Source organism: Armigeres subalbatus, chromosome 2 (genome assembly GCF_024139115.2).
Source record: "Armigeres subalbatus isolate Guangzhou_Male chromosome 2, GZ_Asu_2, whole genome shotgun sequence".
In the NCBI taxonomy this organism is placed as follows: domain Eukaryota; kingdom Metazoa; phylum Arthropoda; class Insecta; order Diptera; family Culicidae; genus Armigeres; species Armigeres subalbatus.
Window position 1 is genome coordinate 25,818,654 of NC_085140.1, and position 21,400 is coordinate 25,840,053.

The 21,400-nt window shown below is 41.1% G+C and overlaps 1 protein-coding gene across 5 annotated transcripts in view; it reads left to right on the forward strand.

Annotated features, from left to right (window-relative positions):
• Positions 1–21,400, forward strand: part of LOC134218294 (multiple C2 and transmembrane domain-containing protein) — a 158,488-nt gene that overhangs the window by 15,754 nt on the left and 121,334 nt on the right. For 3 of the 5 annotated variants that reach the window (XM_062697228.1, XM_062697231.1, XM_062697232.1), the window contains exon 1: positions 3,721–4,311. The exons of the other annotated variants lie outside the window; for them this stretch is intronic. The gene's annotated coding sequence lies outside the window, so the exon portion shown is untranslated. Of the gene's footprint in view, positions 1–3,720; positions 4,312–21,400 lie in introns of those variants that run through there. 5 annotated transcript variants of the gene reach the window in all.

Here is a 21,400-nt window from a genome sequence, read left to right on the forward strand (position 1 = left end):
AATCCATGCTGGTCCGTAGAGATGTACTGCTTGCAGCAAGCGAAGAGCGTGTCGTTCACTATGATTTCGAAAACTTTCGAACAAGCGGAGAGAGTGGTTATTCCACGATAGTTGCTCACATCGCATTTGTTCCCTTTCTTGTGTACTGGGAAAAGGTATGACGATTTCCAGCGCATGGGAAACTTTCTGGTTCGAAGCGAGAGATTGAAGATTTTTGCTAACGGTTTGATAAAAGCACATGAACACCGGCGCAGCAAAGCAGCGGGTATCCCGTCCGGCCCAGCACGGAAAGAAAATTTCAGTTTCCGAATCGCCCGGCACACATTTTCATCACTGATGGGAAAGATGTCTAAATCCAGTACATCACGAGGAGCGTCGCGAGAAGCCTCAACGGCATGAGAGAGCGGAGCTGCGAAATCGTTGAAGGAGGTCTTGAACTGTGTAGCAAAGAGCTCGCATTTGTCAGCGGGAGTGTCAGCAGAGACACCATGCAGTTGCATTGACGTAGGAAGACCATCTTCGTTCCGTTTGGACCTAACAAATTTCCAGAATTGCTTGGGATTTAGACGCAGATTTCGTTGTGTGCGGCTGATGTATCGGGAATACAAAACTGATTATAACTTCTGTATACACTGCTGGCACTATTGAACTGCTGCTTGTTGTACGTGGAACGATAATTGCAGTATCTACGAAGTGCAGAAGAACGGCGACGTTTAAGTATTCGTAATCTGTGGTTGGACCACGCAGGCTTCCGTGCAGGTCCTACAATCGGAACATGAATAGCAAATGCACGAACGATACTGTCGGTGAAAAAGTCCACGGCATCGTCGACGTTATCGAAAGAATTGATGCAATCCCAATCAACTGCAAGTAGCATTTCATTCAGTGCAGAGTAATCTGCCCCAAGTAGCACACGCAACATCTTCCAAAAAGCACCTTGTTTCTATTCAGTTTCATTAAAGGCATTGGAAAAACATTAAAGCACAAAAAAGTTGCATCAAGATGTCAAAAACGTTCGAGTTGTGATCAATGTTTCATTACCATTGCAATGCAGTACGTGTTTGACATTTGGAAACAAACAACCAAAGAATACTGCACTTTATGTTGCAAACACGAAACAAAATCATCAAGTTGCATATTTTTTACCATGTAACATCAATGCGTCTTTCAAAATTTATTTGTTTGTTTAAATTAAGTTGCAGATAAGTTGAGTGTGTCTTCATGTTTAATTTAGCATCGTTCAACGTTTTGACAACTCACATTTTTTTCCGGTGATGATGCAATCAAGTAACAGAAAACCCGAGTACAAAACTTCATAATCGTATGGTTTTTATGGTGAGTCAACATGCAGTCCCTTCGAAGTGTTGAATGGTGCTGTGGTAGAGTGAAGGACTATCAATCACAAGATTCATAAATCGAATCCAGTTTTATATTTTTATTTTATTTTTTTCCGCTGTAGTATTTTGCAACATTATTGAAATTTTATTGCAATCGAAGGATGTTTCCGTAGGCTCCACCTCTTGCGCTTTTTAGATTGCAAGAGAGTTATATTTGATGGCACATACGCAGAGATTGTTTCTTTCCGAATAGTTGCAACACAGTGAAATGTTCAGTAGTGAAACAAGTTGTGCTGCTTGGGGCTTTTCGGAAGCTATAACTGCTCGAATCATGTCCAGACTCAAAGGTAATGGGCGTCACGTACGACACCTCCAAGGTAAGCGGAGGATGGTTGACATCTACAGGTGTCAGCGGCTCAACAGCAGGGTGTATTGTGCAACTTGGCAACACTGCATCATTAACCAGTACCAGATCAAGTACACGACCATTTGAGTTAACAATGGGATTGATCTGGGTCAATCCATGAAAGTTGAATCCGTCCAACAATACGCAACTGGATTCTGATAGACGAGAGCGTATCAAGTCTACTGATGGGTAGGAATTTTCACCCGAACACCACCGAATAGCAGATTGATTGTAGTCACCGAGAAGCAAGACCTTGTCGCTAGCTCTGAGAGTAGAAGTAACCGTTTCGATAGAATCTAGATGGCGTTGAATATCATCAAGATTGTTCATACGATCAGGTGGCAAGTACACAACCCCAATGCTGATAATGAAACCGGTCATATTGACACGAACCCACAACTGTTCAAGGGTATCACTGACGACAGCAGATTCACGAACACAATTGAACTTTGCCAAAACTGCAATGAGTACACCACCACCACGGGTTTTACGGCTATTCCGAGGATTGCGATCAGTTCTGAACACCGAGTAGTGGTTTCCAAAAAGCTGTGCTGAATGTATGACGTCATCCAGCCAAGTTTCGGTTAATACAACGACATCGTAATCTTCTTCGCATACCGCCAAAAAGAAGTCATCGATTTTGGTACGAAGCCCGCGAACGTTCTGATAGTAGATACGCAGACCACTGTTTTCGTTGCTTGATGCTCGTTGTTGGTAGGTCCCTTCACCTGCCAGACCTTCCACAAGGTTGGGGGCAAATGTGCGTACCGGTGTACGATCGAGAGGATATTCAGGTGAGTGAGGCGTTGCTGCGCGTGGGCTGGAAGCAGGACTCTTTTTGGAAGATGGACCGAACGTATTGAGAGCGTACTTGCCTGATAATCGCTGTTGGAAGGTCCCATCACCTGCCTCAAACACAGGGCCGGGACGGCTGATGATCGTAGGCTGGATGGGCTCGACTGTGATGAGCGGATAGGGACCTTCCACAAGGCTGGGGGCAAGTGTGCGTCCCGGTGTCCGATCGAGAGGATATTCAGATGAGAGAGACGTCGCTGAGCGTGGGCTGGAAACAGGTGGCTTTTTGGAGGATGGACCGAACGTATTGAAAGCGTACTTGCCTGATAATCGCTGTGTGCACCAAATTTGATTGAACTACGTTCTGGAGTTTGAAAGTTACACTGATTTGCTCGTTTTTTTAAGATATCCCGCCAAACCTTCCCATTTCCACAATGACCATCCCTTATTATAAAAAATATTCACAATATATAGCTTATCTAACCACCCTAACGTTCCTTGCAACTTACAACATGCCGCACGCTTCTATCGTTTACCTATACATTTATTTACTGTGTCCAAGTTTCAGTATTTTGTATCCCCACATTGATTGGCCCACATCTGACAACATCTAAGCACCACATGTAGCATCTTTTCTGTGACAAAAAGCTTGCCACCCCGGTTTAAGCTCCTACACAAGCATAAACCCGCATCAGCGAGAGCGGGCTCCCGTAATAATGAACAACTGAGAGCGGTACCGCGTCGCATAGTGGATGGCTTCCGATTCGAGGTGGATCGGAATGTTCACAAATGTAGCATACGCAGAACGCAAATATCAACATAAGCTTTCAAATCATCTTTATTATTTTGTACCAGTCGATAATTGCCAGTTGAATCTTCGGCAATTAGATAAACACATGCGTTCAAATATTTTATACTAAACAACTAAATATGAGCAGTTTCGGAATTCTAAAAATCTCCATTCTAATATCAATCAGTTTCACTTTATCAGCCGTCAGCCTGGAAGTCATCCACTGTGCGACGCATCACCAACCGTGTGCGGTGGAGCATCTCCACACAATCCAGAGAAGAGCCCAATGAATGGTGCTGCTGCTGGCGCAGGTTGTTGTCGTTGTGGCTCCCGCCAGAGTACGCCGTGTGGTGTACTTTTTGAAGCCAAACTCATTCAGTTGAGATCGCGAGCGTCCCGGAGAGAGACGTGCGGACCCCGGTTAGCAGCTCGAATACGACAGCCAGCATAGACACACTTTTATGACCGAACCAAAACCGTGGACGGGCAGGGAGGCATTTGTGGTGGATGTAGTTCTGTATAGTTCTAGTTCTAGACGTCGCGTGTTCCCTCGCCAGTCAGCCTCCCACTTCATCCACGCGAAAATGTGTTCCGTCTGCGTTTGACAGTCCACAGTGCGTTCCTTGATGCATAGGAAAAAATATTCAAAGGTTTCCATTCGGCAGAAAAAGTGCTTATTGAGCGGTGCAGATTCGAAGAAGTGAAGCATGTCGAATTTTCTCGGCTGGTGATATTCACGTGAGAGCCAAAATAAAAAAGTTTTCCGCCTGAATGGGGTTTCAAGTGATTGCTAGGAAGAAATTGAAGCAAAATTTTCAGTGAAGTGAAGAGTAAAGCTCGAAGAAAATCGTCTTCTCACAGTCGGTTCTTTCAGTGAATTAAAGCCCTTCTGCCATATTGGAGGCAGATCTATTTTGGATGAAAACACAAAAGTGAAAAGCAAAACACACCCTACCGATCGTCTTGTGATTGGAAACCAAAAGGTATGAATGAAAAGTTCAAGTCACAAGTTTAGTTATATGAAGGTGGGTCAGTGGGTGGTTGGTTCGTCCGCCCCCATGGGTGGGTATTCAATGAAAATGCTACAATATCTATGTACTGCATGGCGATATTTTTGCCTAGATATATAAACAGAGAGATGATTTTTGAAGAAAAATGTATACGAAACGAGTGCTGTTTACGAACCAAATAAAATGATAACAGAAACAATCAATGGAGAGACGCACCAATGTGAGAGCAAAAACAATATCATGGACAGTGGTTTTCAATGTGGATTAGAAACCTATGGTTATAGACTTTCTTGCTGAACATTTCACTCGTATATTGAAGTCCACATACAAAAAGGTTTTTATGAGGATTTAAAAAAAGCAATCGTTATAGCACGAACAAACAGACATATAATTCATAGTATTTTCTTTGTTCAATATACCTTAGATTGCCAAACGACCACTTGCGGCGCTTTTTTCGATTTTGTTCGCCTTTGAGGTTTGTTAATTATTAATACCGTTACCTGGTTCGCATTTGGCGTTTTTCTTGTGAGGTTGTTCAACGAGCTATGTATGTTTGTCTGTGGTTACAGTGGTTGAATCGATAATCAAATGTCTGGAGCCAGCTTAAAATATCAGCCTGCGGAACCTGCAACACTCATTTCTTTTCATCGCTTTTATATATGTTTTCTCTTTGCATGATTTCCCCCTTGGTGACTTGTAACGCCTAAATCATTTAAAATTATTGCTTTGAAGAGATGCGAAACTGAATTCTTGGAACTTGCAGGCGTCAGGGTTTAACTTTTCAATTTTCCTTAAGTTTGCTATACTTAGTGGAGCGTCAGCTTAAAATTTCATAAATGAAAAACTCAAAGGTGCAGCCCAATTGGGTTTTACACAAAGGTGACGTAGGACTACGTAGCCTTGTGTATTAGATTTTATACGTAGGAGCAAAACGGACCCAGTATTGCTTAGGGGCTGGCAGTAAGTGTTACGGTATGTCAATTGTTTTAATCGCGGAACTTTGAATCGATTTTTATATGTTTGTATTGGATTTACACATTCTCTATCCAAAATATTTAAACATCATGTAAATTTTTTTCAAACTTGGGTTTTTTGACGTTTGCATACTTTTAAAAATAATTTATTTTAGCAAACACCAAAACAGCTGAAAAATAATCTGATTTTGAGTGGTTTTACTGTATTTAAATTAAATTCAGAATACCAGAAGTTTGAAAGTTATTCTTTCCCTGCTAATTAAAAACAACCAAACGATTGTACGAATCTCGCGAGAAAATTTCACTGTCTGTTGATGAATGGCCAAAGACGCTATCACATTATGACATCACGACGGTCGTTTGGAGCGCTACCGATGGCATCATTGCTAATAATTTTTGCTGTGAAAAAAATTACAAATCAACTCTTTTTCGTTTATTATGATGGTCCTAACTAGATCATATTTAAGTCTCTTCATACGCTTTTACAATCATTAACAGCAACCAAAAAAGAGTATTTCTCTTGCTGCCAACAATGGCCACACGATGATTTTCAGGAAAACCGCAACATACGCCCACGCTGAGGTTAAATTCTCTTGCATCAATCATCTTGCAGAACGCGGGCGCTACCCTCAGTATCGGCACCGGTGGAGGTCGTCGGCGTTGTTACTGCTGAGAACTCATTCCAAAGGATGTCCGTTGTCAGCAGCAAGTGAACCTTTCTCGGACAATCGTTTGGTTACCGATAGTGGTTGTAAAGGCGCATCTAGCGTAAATCGGTCCTTTTCAGGACCACCATTTTCAACGGAAGAGAGTGGATTCGTGAAGAATTTCTTCACAGTTACAGAAAATTTAAATGGCTATGATGGCGTCAGTGGCGATGGTATTTGCTTGAGCTTGAGCTTGAGCTTGATTGACTGCTCGTAGTTGCTACTCCATTATGACCAGATCAGCTGTTCTTGCACAAGGAACCAACAGATGTTTGCTTGGGACTAGCACACATCTTCAATGTGCAAGTACTGGTGATCTCATTTGATAGGTCATACTGGCGCCTGCCACGTCAGAATGCAAGTCAATGTAGGGAAGGGGAGGAAATGATGATGCAATCACTCGCCCACTGCAAGCCGAATATACCTCTGCACTTGCCACGAGTTCATGCGGAATTAGTTGGAATTTTTGGGTTAGGTTGGAGAGGCACAGGTCCGTCTTGGTTAACGAGCTGCCAATGTGATAGATAGGAGAAGGTAACTGATGGAATTTCTAATTGGATGTAGGAAACGAGCTGCATAGTTCATTTCCAATTCTAGCAGATTACTGTTAGAATACTCAAGTTGAAGGTATAGGAATAGTAATGGAAACGGTATGGAAGTCCATTTCCAGTTCTAGCGATTGCTAGAACATGAGAAATACAGAGAAAGATACAAAGTAGGAGAATGGAACGGACCTGGGATTGAACCCACAACCTCCTGCGTATGAGGCAGAAGCAGTAGCCATATGACTACCAAGCCCTCTATTCAGTGGCGATGGTATTTGCTGCAGAAAATGTGCTCACCGCGGCTACTTCTAAAGCCAATCAACGATATAAAGTTAAATTTTCTCGCAAGATTATAACCTTTTATTTATTGCTTTTATTAATTGTAAATCTATATATCCATATACATAAAAATGAATTTCTGTCTGTCTGAACCTTATAGACTCCGAAACTACTGAACCGATCGGCGTGAAAATTTGTATGTAGAGGTTTTTGGGGCCGGAGAAGGTTCTTAAAATGGTTCGAGACCCCTCCCTCCTTTGGAAAGGGGGGCTCCCATACAAATTAAACATAAATTTCTGCATAACTCAAGAGGTAATCATACAGTAAATCAATTTTAGGCGAAACAAAGTTCGTCGGGTCTGCTAGTGTACATATAAATAGAATATTTTCAGAATTTCATACAAGATAAAGTTGATCCTAGACTAATTTTATTCAAAGTACAAAATATAATCGCTTGGCTACGACGGAAAGTTGGTGTAGATAGAGGAATCAGAAGCGTGCTCGGAGGGAGAGGTGGCATTTGATTTATTCGCATATTGACTGAAGCATCAGTATAGGTCCGCCGGTAAATTCGGCGTAAAGAGAATTTTTTTTTCCTAGATTCTAACTTTGATTTTGTTCAACCGTCTAAGACGTCCACTAAAAAGAGCTTAAAATATTTTTTTTGATTTTGTTGCTATGAGTGGTTCAAAACACGCATTGTTGAAAATACACAAATCGGTTCCTTAACCCTTAAATGCGCAATGTTGTTTTAAAACAACAAACCGAAAATTAGTTTAATGTCAATAATTTTAATGGTAGTTTACGCTAAAAATACTTTCGACGATTTCTAAAAAAATCGCTTTGCGCCTTTAAGGGTTAAAGAATTACTGTTTGTTTAAGACAAAGTTGGTCAGAGATGAATTTACTTCGAAGTAGAAAACCAGGTTGTATACTATTTCGCCGAATAACATGAGCGGATTTTTTTTCGCTTTACGAAATTCCGCAGAATGTATTAAATTCCGATACACATTCCGCGGAATGAAACTTTTTTTTGAATTCTGCTTAATTACATGCAATCTGGTCTAAATTCTTTTGGATTGTGATGTAAAGAAATGAAAGAAAATAATGCTTTTTTTTGAATAACAGAACCCGGTCGGTATAAGGCAAAGTGAGAAAAGAATGCCTTCTTGAAATGAACACGTATGCTTGGTATAAAGAAAAGCAAGGAGGTATCACCTTCTATGAATTAACGCATCTGCCCGGTATAAAGCAAAGGGGAAAGATACTGCCTTTTTGAATGGATGCGTCGGCCCGGTATAAGGCGAAAGGAGTTGATAATGCCTTCTTTAAAAGAACGTCTCTGTTCGGTATAAGGCGAAGGGAGGGGTAACGCTCTCTTTGAATGAATGCGTCTGCCCTATATAAGGCGAAAGGAGTTAATAATGTCATCTTTTAAAGTACTCGTCTGCCCGGGGCAAGGTGAAAGAAGGATAATGTCTTCTTTAAATGGATGCGTCTCCCCGGAACAAGGCGAATAAAGTTGATAATGCCTTCATTCAATGAATGCCTCTGCCCGGTATAAGGCAAAGGGAGGGGAAACGCCTTCTTTGAATAGATACGTCTGCCCGGTATGAGGCGAAAAGAGTTGTTAACGCCTTTTTTAAAAGAACCCGTCTGCCTGGTATAAGGCGAAGGGAGGGGTAACACTTTCTTCAAATGGATGCGTCTGCCCGGTATAATGCGAAAATTATACCGCATTATACCGAGAGGACGCATCCTTTAAAGATAGCGCCTATGCCGGGTATAAGGTGGAAGGAGGGGAAACGTCTTCTTTAAATGGATGCGTCTGCTCGGGACAAGGTGAAAAGAGGGATAATGCCTTCTTTAAATGGATGCGTCTGCCCGGGACAAGGCGAAATAAGTTGATAATGCCTTCATCAAAAGAACGCCTCTACCCGGTATAAGGCGAAGGGAGAGGAAACGCCTTCTTTGAATGGATGCGTCTGCCCGGTATGAGGCGAAGAGATGGGTAACGCTTTCTTTGAATGGATGCGTCTGCCCGGTATAAAGCGAAACGACTTGATAACGCCTTCTTGAAAAGAGCGCCTCTGTCCGGTATAAGGCGAAGGGTGGGGTAACGCCTTCTTCAAATTAATGCGTCTACTCGATATGAGGCGAATGGAGTTGATAACGCCTTCTTTAAAAGAACGCGACTGCCCGGTATAAGGCAAAGGGTGGGGTAACGGATTCTTTAAATGGATGCGTCTGTCCGGTATAAGGCGATAGGACTTGATAATGCCTTCTTGAAACCTCTTCCACCTCTGCCCGGTATAAGGCGAAGGGAGGGGTAACGCCTTCTTCAAATTAATGCGTCTACTCGATATGAGGCGAAAGGAGTTGATAACGCCTTCTTTAAAAGAACGCGACTGCCCGGTATAAGGCAAAGGGTGGGGTAAAGCTTTCTTTAAATGGATGCATCTACTCGATATGAGACGAAAGGAGTTGACAGTGCTTTCTTTCGAAGAACGCGTCTGCCGGGTATAAGGCGAAGGGAGGGGAAACGCATTCTTCAAATGGACGCGTCTGCTCGGGACAAGGCTAAGGGAGGGGCAATGCCTTGTTTAAATGGATGCGTCTGCCCGGTATAGTGTAAATCCGGGTGAGATGCCGCGTCGGTATAGATGCCGTACTTCAGAGATCTGGCAGAAGGAACTTGATTTATTGGCACGAATGTACGTGAGAGTGTGTCTTTTGTAGCAAAAACAATAACGTAAGTAGTAACTGCTCATTCTTATCAGTCAAAAAAATAATATTATGGCTATACACTTTTATTTATGTGGCAGAGGCCTTTACATTTATAACCTATTTTTAATGAAGATTTTTTGCACGGTTTTGCGAAAATTATTATGAATCCAGATGTTTATTTCATTATGTGAATCCTCTAAAAAGCTTGTAGGTTATGTTAGGTAAGTAGTTTAAATTTTGAGAAAAAAATATAGTGATGTGGCGTCTATCCCTTACACTCGGTATAGACGCCACTAAAAATCAGGGTGATATGCCGCACCTACTTACTACCAGCACTTCAATGAGATATTATTTTTAAGTCAGAAAATCATGTAAAACGCGAAGACCAAAATTTTGCAAGGGATTGAGAAAAGAATCCTGCCCAGAAAATCCAGACGTCCTAGGAACATATATCTTTTCTTAGAGCCATGCTCCAAAATTAATGATATTTGCACAAGGAACGATTTCGATTTAATCTCTGTCGTTTTTTTTATTGCTATCTACTGCTACATGCTACTGAAAACATCATGAGGAACAGATCGATTTGCGCTCAATCCTTAGATTTCGATTGTTATTAATATGGGTACATGTTATGAAATTAAAGAGCAGATTCACTACGAAATAAAACCAGGAATGGAAGAACATTGCTTCGAAGAATGTTAGGCCATCTTATAATGTTAGACAAGTTGAAAACTCATCGTAGATATAGAAAAAGGCGGTATATGCAATTTTTGATGCTTTATGTGATTGATTGTGGGCAGAGTGTAAAATAATCGAAAACTTTTGGTGAAGTCCATTTTTCTTCATTTGTCAGTTCACTTCCGACACATTCATAGTCGGCTCTGGACAGTCAATATTCAGTTGAATATTAGTCATTGAATATTTATGCACATTTTACAAATTGATAAATTATCTGAAATCTGAACACGTTTCAAATGAGTAAAGTGATTTATCACATAGGACTGAATCCGATTTTCATCCGCGAGGCACTGTCAACGGGAAACATCAACATAAACAATGCTAATTATGTTTTTTCTGCACATAGTAAACACAATGAATGAGTTTGTGGAGTAATCGTCTGACTATGTCATTCTATGTTTTGAATATTCATGCGATGTTTGTCAAAATTCGAACCGAAGTTGCTTCATGAAGATGAGTATTTTAAGCTCTGATTGTGGGAGAAAACCAATGAAATAAAAGCCAATTAATAACTTATATCCTTGACTGTGTATTATTACACAGTAGAAATGAGAAATTGTTCATGCGTTGCATTTGTTAGTTTTTTGGGTTGAAATACAAATATTAATGATTATGCTTTTCTGAAAAATATTGTTCATAGCCAAAACAATCTTATAATCCCATTTCTCTAAAATTTCCCACGTGCGGCATCTCCCCCTGATGTGTGGCATCTCACCCGGATTTGAAATGTAAATAGTACAGTCCGGCTTTGCTTGTTTTATAAATGACTTTCACACTATGTAGTTGGACCCCTAAACTATCAAAAACATTAATAAGAGCTTCAATTTCTTTCCACAAAATGCTGGTCCTGAGAAGAACCGATTTTCTTTCCTCAAATGTGCCTTTCTTATAACTAACACAGTAACGCCATCATTTAGAATACATTTTTCAGTACACCACTGGTGGCACTAGACCGCAACAGACGCCATTTTTGTTTTCAACCTTTTCTTCACATAAAATTCTGGTTCTGAAAAGAACTGATTTTCTATTCACAATGCGCCTTTCTAATCATTAATAGCAACCAAACGTTAGTAGGGGAGAACGGTCCAAAATGCACCCCTTAAGCTTTTTCGATGTTTTCACCCATATAAACAAAAATACCCAACCATTTCAAGGTATAGGTGCAAAATGTACAAACCCAGCTACATTTCACAATGATCTCCTTTTCAAAACAATAAGGTTTTCATGACTTTCTAACGCATTTAAAAAATGTTTTCAAAGACCTGGGGCAAAACGCTCGAATGGTGGTCTAAAATGACTCAATTGCATGTAAAATGATGGTGAACGCATGGTTGTTTGTTTTTCTTAATGCATTGAACTAAAATCTTACGGATGTGGTGGGAGAATAGCAAATCGTTAAATTTGAGTGAATATGAAGGGATTTTGCTTATTTTTTCCAATGGAGCTCAATTATGGATAACTAATTATGAATTGTAATGGTAATATTCGTTCATAAATGTACTACAACAGATTATATGAGTGATTTTATGAGTGAGGCCATTTTGCCCCAGGGGTGCATTTTGGACCATTCTCCCCTACGAACCCTGCGTTGAAAATTCACTCCATGCTGCTACTGCCGGCGACGACCACTCGATGACTTACCTTCTGCTGGGATCGCTGCTAGCGGTGTCATCGTTGCGAGTGATGAGTGCTACTGTCGACGACGGCCACTCGTCGCTGCTGCTGGTCGACTACGCTGCTGATGACCAAAGAGCTATTGCTTTCATCACTGAGGTTGAATGATTTGCAGCAACCACCACGACGACCACCACCGATGCGAAGATTTCCGTTGAGACTGCTACCAGTGCCTTCGTGCTGCTGTGTCCGCTTCATTGCCTCTGCTCTGCGTGAAATCTTGTTTGAGCTGAGAATTAGATCCAAACCCGCAAGTTGCTTGATTTTGATGTCTGTGCGTGCGAAGCATGTCCGAAATTGGTTTACCAATTTCCAAGGTTTCCATTAATTATCGATGATTATAAGTATTTTCAGGAAAATCCAAAGAAGCATTGACCCTTCCTTAATTGAATGGTCCAAGAAAATTGGAAAATTTTCGATAAATGGCTGAAATATTAAAGTCAAAGTCTATCGTATTTTCGTGACGGTCTCCGATAGAAAAGACAGACGTAGTCCTACGTCAAAAGCCCCATCTTGTTCAAATACAACATTTCAATACCAAATTTTCAAAACGACTTATCCGCTTTTGTAAACAAAGATTCAAACGTCGATTTATCGAATCTGAAGGCACTCCCACGCAAACCAACACCATCAACAGGTAGCCGAAGTCTTCATCTATATGTTGATGGTGTTGGTTTGCGTCATACTGTTAGCTTCAGTGTTGAACTGATCTTGTGAATATGACCATAATTATTCTGTTCTATAGTTAGCGTATTTCCTGGATTGCTGCTACGCTTATGCCGACCTTTTGAAACACGAATTCATTGGGAGTTCTTACGACCAATGCTACCACTTTCTAATAGTTGTCCTTTATTCGTTGCCAGATTTGTTTCCGTGGAATCCACCCGTTTGCGTTTTTGAATCACTTAACTGTAGAAACTTCGACACTTGGCAGGTTGCCTTAGCAGAGTTGCGTTACCTTCATCGTATCTGTAAATCTATAGATGCTGACCCAAAACAGTGTGCACAGTTCTGCGTAGAGTCCCTATTTGGCGATGATCATCCCTTCACTGTCAGCATTCTACCAAAGCTTAAACCGGGGTTGGTTATTTAGTTTTCCCTGAGATTGCTCGTATCTCGTTCGGTACCACTTAGGACTTTAAACTTAGGACAATTTAATGGGGTCTATTTTATTTCTTCAAGTTCACGAAGTATTAATAATGGTACGCATTATTCAGCATTTTCACTGTCGATGTAGCATCGTGGGCTTATTCGTGGATTAGGTAAACAGACGAGAGGGCAGGCTTTGCGTAAAGTGAGGCCTGGATAGGTTTGACTCGATTAACCAAGCTCTAAAAAGTGTTAGTTTTCGCACTTCTCGATGGTCCAATTAGCCTTTTGAAGAAGGGTCCAGATGTGCTGTTCTGAGGACTCCCTGCAGTTATTGAAGCGGAAGGTGGTTACAATTCTGCAGTATATGAATTTATTATGGGTGCTCTATTTGATGTAAACTGGGGACCAGAGATGTTTTCTGTGAAGGTTCTTGGGACTTGGGAGTTACTGGCTGGTGTTGTTCGACTACTAACAGTCGGATGAGAATTACATTTGAGGAGTTGTAATGTACTTGGATAAAACTATTTCGTTGTTTCATTTTTTTCAAGTTTGCTTGTTAGGTAGGCCAAGGCGTGTATAATACTTTACGGAGCCACCGTGTTTTTATATTTACTACCGATTTTTGATATTGTTGCCTGTTCTTTTATCTCTTATATCAATCAAGTCCATATCATGTTTTGTTATTCTGTTCATGGCTTCTGCCCGGATATGACACTAAATCGTATAAATAGTGACATAATGCAATAGGAATACATACATTCAGGTGATAATATCGATTAAATTTACACTCTATTGGCATTCCTTTTATGTGCATTACTTTCGTGTAAATCTCAACATCTTTTTCTATCTGTGTACCACAAATCTGCGGATGACCTTTTTACTTTTTTTGATGGATTCTTGGTTCTGATATTCCTTGGCTGCGTCCAGATTTCGATTAGTCGACGGCTAACTGTGGAGATATCGATAGGAGCGGTACTTGGACTTTATTTCTATCTGTATGTAGTTCTGTCGGAATCCTCAAAAGGTCAGAAACTTTTTTCTCACAAAGGCTGAATTTATCATCAGATGGTTTGGCTTCAGACAATTCACGGATTTGTATACAACATGGTCAGGCCATCATTTTGAAAACAAAAAACAATTGTTGCTCTTGTGATCCACCGTTATAAATAGGGGAAGAGGTGAACAGTTGGATATATTTAGATTAAAACTCTATTTAAGCGTATGTTAATCATGCACAAGTCTTCCTCGAAATAAAATATGGTACTTACTTACTTACTTATGGATCCTGTACACCTCCGGTGGTGCAAAGGGCCGACTTGAAAGATCTCCATCCTGAGCGTTGCCCGGCTATCGCTTTAACCTGTTGCCAGGTTAGGTTTCGGTCGACTTCTTTTATTTCTTTATTGAGGCTTCGCCGCCATGAGCCTCTGGGTCTGCCTCTGCTGCGATGTCCCGCTGGGTTCCAGTCTAATGCTTGTTTACAGATTTCGTTTCCGCCCCTACGTAGAGTGTGGCCGACCCAGCCCCACTTCCGATCCCGAATTTCTGTTGCTATCGGCCTCTGGTGACAACGACGATGGAGCTCGTTGTTTGAGATCCAGTTGTGAGGCCACCAGGCCCGAATTATATACCGCAGGCATCTGTTAATGAACACCTGCAGCCGTTGAGTGTTCTCCACTGATACACACCATGTTTCGCTAGCGTATAACAGCACAGATTTCACGTTAGAGTTGAAAATTCGTATTTTGGTGCGTTCACTTATCTGCCTGTTTTTCCAGACATTTCTTAAACTCGCAAAGGCAGCCCTTGCTTTCTTGATCCGTGCGCCTATGTCGATCTTGGTACCGCCGTCTGACGCCATTTGGCTACCAAGATATTGGCAGCTTTCAACATTCTCCACTGGTTGCCCGGCTACTGTGAAACTGGAAGGAGTCACCGTGTTTACATCCAACGATTTGGTTTTGTTGACGTTGATGACTAAACCTGCCGAGGAGGAGCGCTCGGCAAGGTCGTTGAGCTTACTCTGCATATCAGAGCGCGAGCGCCGTTGCGCGAGGAGTGCAACGTCATCAGCCAATTCAAAGTCGTTTAGGTGCTTTAGGCTGTTTAGGCTGCCATAACAGCCCGCGGTTTGGTTCACGGTCAATCGCATCTACCAGAATCTCATCGATTACGATGAGGAACAGTAACGGTGATAGAATACATCCTTGCCTCACACCAGCTACGACCCGGATAGGGTCGGACAGGACCCCATTGTGCAGCACTCTACACGAAAAGGCCTCGTACTGTGCTTCGATGAGGCCGATGATTTTCTCAGGTACCCCCTTGCGTCTCAGGGCGCCCCACATATTCTCGTGATTGAGACGGTCGAAAGCTTTTTCGTAGTCAATGAATACCAAGTAAAGGGACTCTTGGAACTCGTTGACCTGCTCCAGAATTATGCGGAGCGTGACAATATGGTCCACACAGGATCTTCCGGCACGGAATCTGGCCTGCTGCCGACGGAGAGTCGCATCGATCTTCTCCTGAATCCGGGCTAGGATAATTTTGCACAGAACTTTGAGAACGGTACACAGTAACATAATGCCTCGCCAGTTATCGCATACAGTCAAGTCACCCTTTTTGGGCACCTTCACTAAGATACCTTGCATCCAGTCGACCGGGAAAGTTGCGGTGTCCCAGATATTATGAAATAAACGATGCAGAAGTTGTGCGGATCCGTTGTTTCGCGCTAAGAGTCGTCGCCGTAAAATCAGTCCGTATTCTTTCATTATCGGATTCCCGAACAAATTGATGTTTCGGGAACAGTAGGTTGTTGGCCCAAGGTTCCCTATCCACCGGGATGGGGCTTCCATCTTAGGTATAGCTTCCGGGGAATAGCATTTCATACTCAGCCACTGGATGCCAGAACAGACGCTGTTGGAGCCGCACCTCCTTGGTGAACAGACGCTCGATCAGTCGGGTCAAATTTGTTTAAAGTCCCACCCAACACCATGACTAGGCTAGTGCGCTTTGAGCGGCACACGGTCGCTTTGATAGGGCCTGCTTGGGGAAAATATGGTACCTGAGCTAATATTTTGTCCGATGTAATTTTCAACCATTTTTCCGTAAGCTTAAATTCTTAATAAATTCATCATAACAATGGTTAAAACTGCAGCGGCAAATAGGACAACCTTCACAAAGATATTGCAGGGGTAAATAGTAAAATTTTTGGTTTGCATCGTTATAAGAAGAGTTATTTATCATATGACATGTACGCAGGTGGAATGAACACTTGTACCAATTGTGGAGCTGAAGTTCAAGAAACAAACCATATCAAATAACCAAGATAAAAGTTTGAATATCTAAATTACATTTCGAAATAGCTGATATTCCAAAACTTTTTTCTTCTTTTTATTATTCTGATAATTAAGAGTTTTTCAAAAGATATACCAGATTTTTTGAAAGGCTATCGTAATCTCAATTAGTTATATTTACGGTGCAGGTATTTAAAAAATAATAATTAAATATTTCAAAAGGGTTATAAAAGAGATGTTAATTTTATCACCAGGCAGTGTTTATTTTACCCGAACTATTTTTGTACAAACGAAATTTCGATGTTTCTTATTTCAAAGAATAAGTATATGGAAAAAATATTTATAGGCAAAAAAATGTTCAGTGCAATATGAATATAGGTTAAATTGTTGGACTAAGTGGTAAAACTCGAGGATAATTTGCCTCGCTCTATGTTTGAATTCTACGCAAGTCCTTAACGTGTTAATTGTACCACCTATTCCCATACTTTGAAAAAAAGAAAAACATATTGGAGTTAGCTATTTGACCATATTATAGAAAATTTGGCATTGTTTGGTCATGAAAATTGAATTCATTATGCACTTATTAACCGTAGTAATGCTCGGAAGCAGTGTTGTAAAATGTCATTTGCATTTGTTTGTATAATCTTCCCCGAACTTTTTTCAGAAGTTAGCTATCAATTCATGATGCATGACGAACTTATAGCGCTTAAATGTGGCTACCACTTTGTCTAACAGGACATTGGTGTAAATATGTAATCTGAGGCGTGGGAGGCAAAATGTCATTCAAATGACATTATGTCAAATGACACGTGACATTTTGGAGAGTTTTCACTCTCCAGCCTCAGATGTTATATTTAGAGCAATGTACCTTTGGACAAAAATATAGCCCTACTCAAGCGTTATGAGTACATTTAAAATTATGGAATAAATTTGGTTTCTAAAGAAAGTTATGAACAAATTAGTCAAATGACATGCAGATGACATTTTACAAGCCTGCTCGGAAGTATATGACGCTTATACCTTTTTTATCAAATATACAATGTGCACTAGGGGAACAAAAATAATGTGAGCAGACTTTAGTTTGTCAATCAACTACCCTTGATTGGCAACCCTTGCTTTGGGAAACACTGCCCCAGAGCATTCGTACACTGAATTATCAACGCGCAATCGAGGTCAAATACTGTTGCGGCCTGGAGAACGGGATAGCACAGAAGTAACAACATGACGAGCAGGGCAACAGATCAATATTTTCCTCGCTTTCGGATGCGCAAAAATAGGTTCGTCGCGAGACACCCCGGCTGCTAAATGGTGAAGTCATCTGGAAGCAAAACACTCATCCCCTGTAGCCCCGTTCGACTAATAGCCGCTTCGGGGTGATTTTTACTCTCGATTGTTGTTGTTGTTTTTTTTTTCAAATCCTAGTAGTGCTGGGGAGCGATGTACCGCACCAGTGACCGACGGATCCTAGTGGCGCCGAGGACAATTACTTCGGCGGCGACAAAAGGCAACCGTCCTCTGTGCATGAAATCACGCCACCCATGACGCGATTCTTACAGAAACATGTTAAACCAAGCCTGATGGAAATTTTTAAATGAGACCGCTTCCTCTTCGAAAGGATTAATGTTTCAAACAGTTGAGCCGTCTGCTTCAGAATAGCTAATTTTGCTAATGTAAGCGGTCTAAGTGCGTGACTGACATGCAACTCGGTTCCCATTAGTGTCGTCCAACGTTGTTGGGCGAGGTTTGCATAATTACCTTAATACTTGCTCCGTGCAGCATGTCATTGATTTTCCTCATCCTGTTTGTTTTGCTCCGAACATTCCGGCGAGTTGTGTGGGTTGGGTGCATAAAAGGGAATCAGGAAAACTCTTTATTGGGATACTCATAATTTATTAGATGTCGACTGCAAATAGTATGTGGGTAACGTTGTGAGGCCGTGCGTGACTCGATGCAAAAGGACGTGATCTGAACTTTTGCTAGTAAACAGCAATAAATGGCATGAAAGGATAAAATTTTCTCTTGTATGTAATTTGCACCTGTACGTGTTGTTGAGCTTATCGTGTTTAATTTTAGCCATTTGAGGGAAGAATTTCCGGAATTGAATGAGATTGTAAAAATATAATTGCACATAAAGCTTAGAAATTTATGTTAGTATGCATACCATGGTAACAAAACATTGAGAAACTCTCTCTTTCCTAGCATCTCATTCCACAAATGCATGCAGATAATACGGACCGTATTGGATCGGATAGCACCGTTTTTCAAGCATTAATGTACAGTCCTTTTGTAATGTAATAAATCCTTAATTTGTCCCATTTTTCATTGATGCTTCAAAATGCCCGAAAATCTTATTCAAGCGAACCTAAAATCTCAATCATAAATCAAAAGGAAATGCAAAGAAAGTGAATGTAACCCAGCAAACAAAAGATGGGATCCACTAACATGAACATATTGATCTTTTCCGTGGTATTTGCAATTTGACAATGATCTTACTTTGTACCAATTTCAATCTTTTGGTGTCATGAGGGCAATTAGTAATCGCTACATCGTATAACAACCTATCAGATACATCAACGTTCCGCTTGTATCATTGCGAGTACGCTTAATACAGAATGGGTTTCGTTGTTGCGCTTTTTCGAAGATTACCAATCAGGAAGAATATCGTCCAGATTTTTATGCAAAGCAAATATCAAACCCCCTCTATGCGAAGCAATGATTTTATAGGAGTATCCATCTTCTTCATATGACATCTTCAATGTCAATCAACTGATGGGACGGGAAAAACAAATTGAAAAATGAGAAATTGCCCCATGCTATGAATGTGTGACATCGGCGGCTCATCGTTGTCGCCTTTCGGTACGACGATACTTTTATGCTACCGTAGGGAAACCAAAAAAGGTCATCAAAAGGAAAAAACACAACGAGTTTTAATTACCAACGTACATACTGGGCAAACTGATCCGATGAATGCACGCTTTCATCTCGAAACAATCGGTTTTGGTATTTTTAATCGACATTTTCCTCACCACTTGCGGTCAGAATGATGCAGTTAAAACCAAACTCAATCGTTTGAATACGACCAGATCAGCAATCGTTTCTAGCAAAATGGTTCTTTTTAAGTAGGTCCAGATGCGGGCCCACTGCCAATTCGGATCACTTTTCGGTGTGGTAGCGTCAATTGTCTCGCTCGGCCAAATTGCGCGGTCAGGTGTCTGCTCTTTGAAATCGAAACGCTTCGCTGTTGCACGTGACAGCAGCGCCAGCGGTGACGATGATACGAATGGACGCGCGCCTGTCGCTTCCACTTTGGGGAAGCCGTCGGGGAAAACTGTTGCGGCGGCTACATGCTGTCTGCTGTGTACTCGAATTAATTTAAATTGCAAATTTTGGAACTTGAAAATTTTAAGTGGTTTGCTATACATTCTCGGTGAACAAATGATTCTTTTGTTTGAGGAGAAGTTCTACTTCTCTCTAGATAGAGCTTGACAGTTTGATAAACGATGTCGAACTAAAGCTGGTTACTGGTTCTAGGGGGTTTTCCTGAATGAATCGATCTATAACCGGTTGTGTATTCGCGAGTGGAAAAAAAACTTATGAAGCATTTGTTAGCGAGCGTGCGCCAAAACGACAGGTTCAGCGGTACAAATTATAACATATTAGAAGAACATAAATTCATGTGATGGAATATTAGAAAAATTACAAATATATCAAACTAGGTTCAGTAAAACTTGATTCATTTTAAATACCTAAATACTTTTTGATTGAGGTTGTAATGCCAAAAGAAAACTAGGAAAAAGCCATGCCATTCCCATTTGACCTTTCTCCATTAAAATCGTTTGAATGGTTATTGTCTTTATCAGTGTTTATGTTTATACAGTTGTGACAACTGCCGATGTTTGCCGACATGTGTTTGCAGCCACTCTCAGCAAATCCCTCAGCAGTCGTAATCGATTGGATGGAAGTCAATCCAAATGATTTCCTTCCTTTTGACTTTACCAGCTCGTCGTCGTGCTTTCACACTGATACCCAATGATTGCGTGACTGCGTTCTATTGATAGATCGATTTGAACTGTCTGATTGAAATACTGCAATTATGCTCACCCATGTTGGGTACATAGAGGTTGATAGTTGAGGAGTTCGCCGACACCACTGTTTAGCTATGTTGGGTTTCCATTTTTGACTGTGCACGCAAGCTTTTAACCGATTGGTGGTGAAGGATTTCGAATTACATTTGCTTCAGCACTTGATTTTTGTTTTGGGTTAAAAGCTTCTGCTGATAAGTATTGAGTTGCGATAGCAATCAGCTACTCAGAATTTTCATGTCCCGTAAAACATTATTATTATTATTTGTCTTTATTTATAGAGATTTTCAGCCATAGGCGGGCTCAACTCTAAGGTCCCGTAAAGCATGTTTTATACACAATCGATTTCCCCCTTATTTAAGGTTAACTTTCAAAAGAACACATATGTATCAAGCCTCTAACTTAAAAAAAAATTAAAACAAATTCGAAAAACGCGGCGAAATTTTCGCAATGCAAAACTTTTTCAGTTTAACGAGATACAATTTTTGTCAGGAAAGGTCATTTCTGTAAACAAATGCCGCAGATGACGCTGTGTAAGGTAGGTTTTAATATCCGGCACACAGTTGTCATAGGCATCCTTCGGAAAATCCCCATTGATGTCCTCCAGATTAGCGAAGATCTCCCAGTCGTAGGAGAAAGCTTTCTCATCAGTGTGGTGGATGTTTACCTCCCCTGCGGAGCAATCTCCGGCATTATGAAAAAGGTCAGTAAAATATCGTCTGCGAGATCTTTTCTACTTGTGGTAGACATGAGTGCCCGCCATCCGACGTGGGGTGGTAGAATGTCTAATCCCCGTGGTGTTGCCTAACTCGCGACTTTCAATGAGGTCGATCTCGTTCCGCTCAATGATAGTCACCTACCTTTAACAACGGACACTCGGCCACCGCCATTGATGTGATCACTGCTAGCCGGTCTTTTATTCCCGTGCTAAAATGGGAGGTTGCCCCT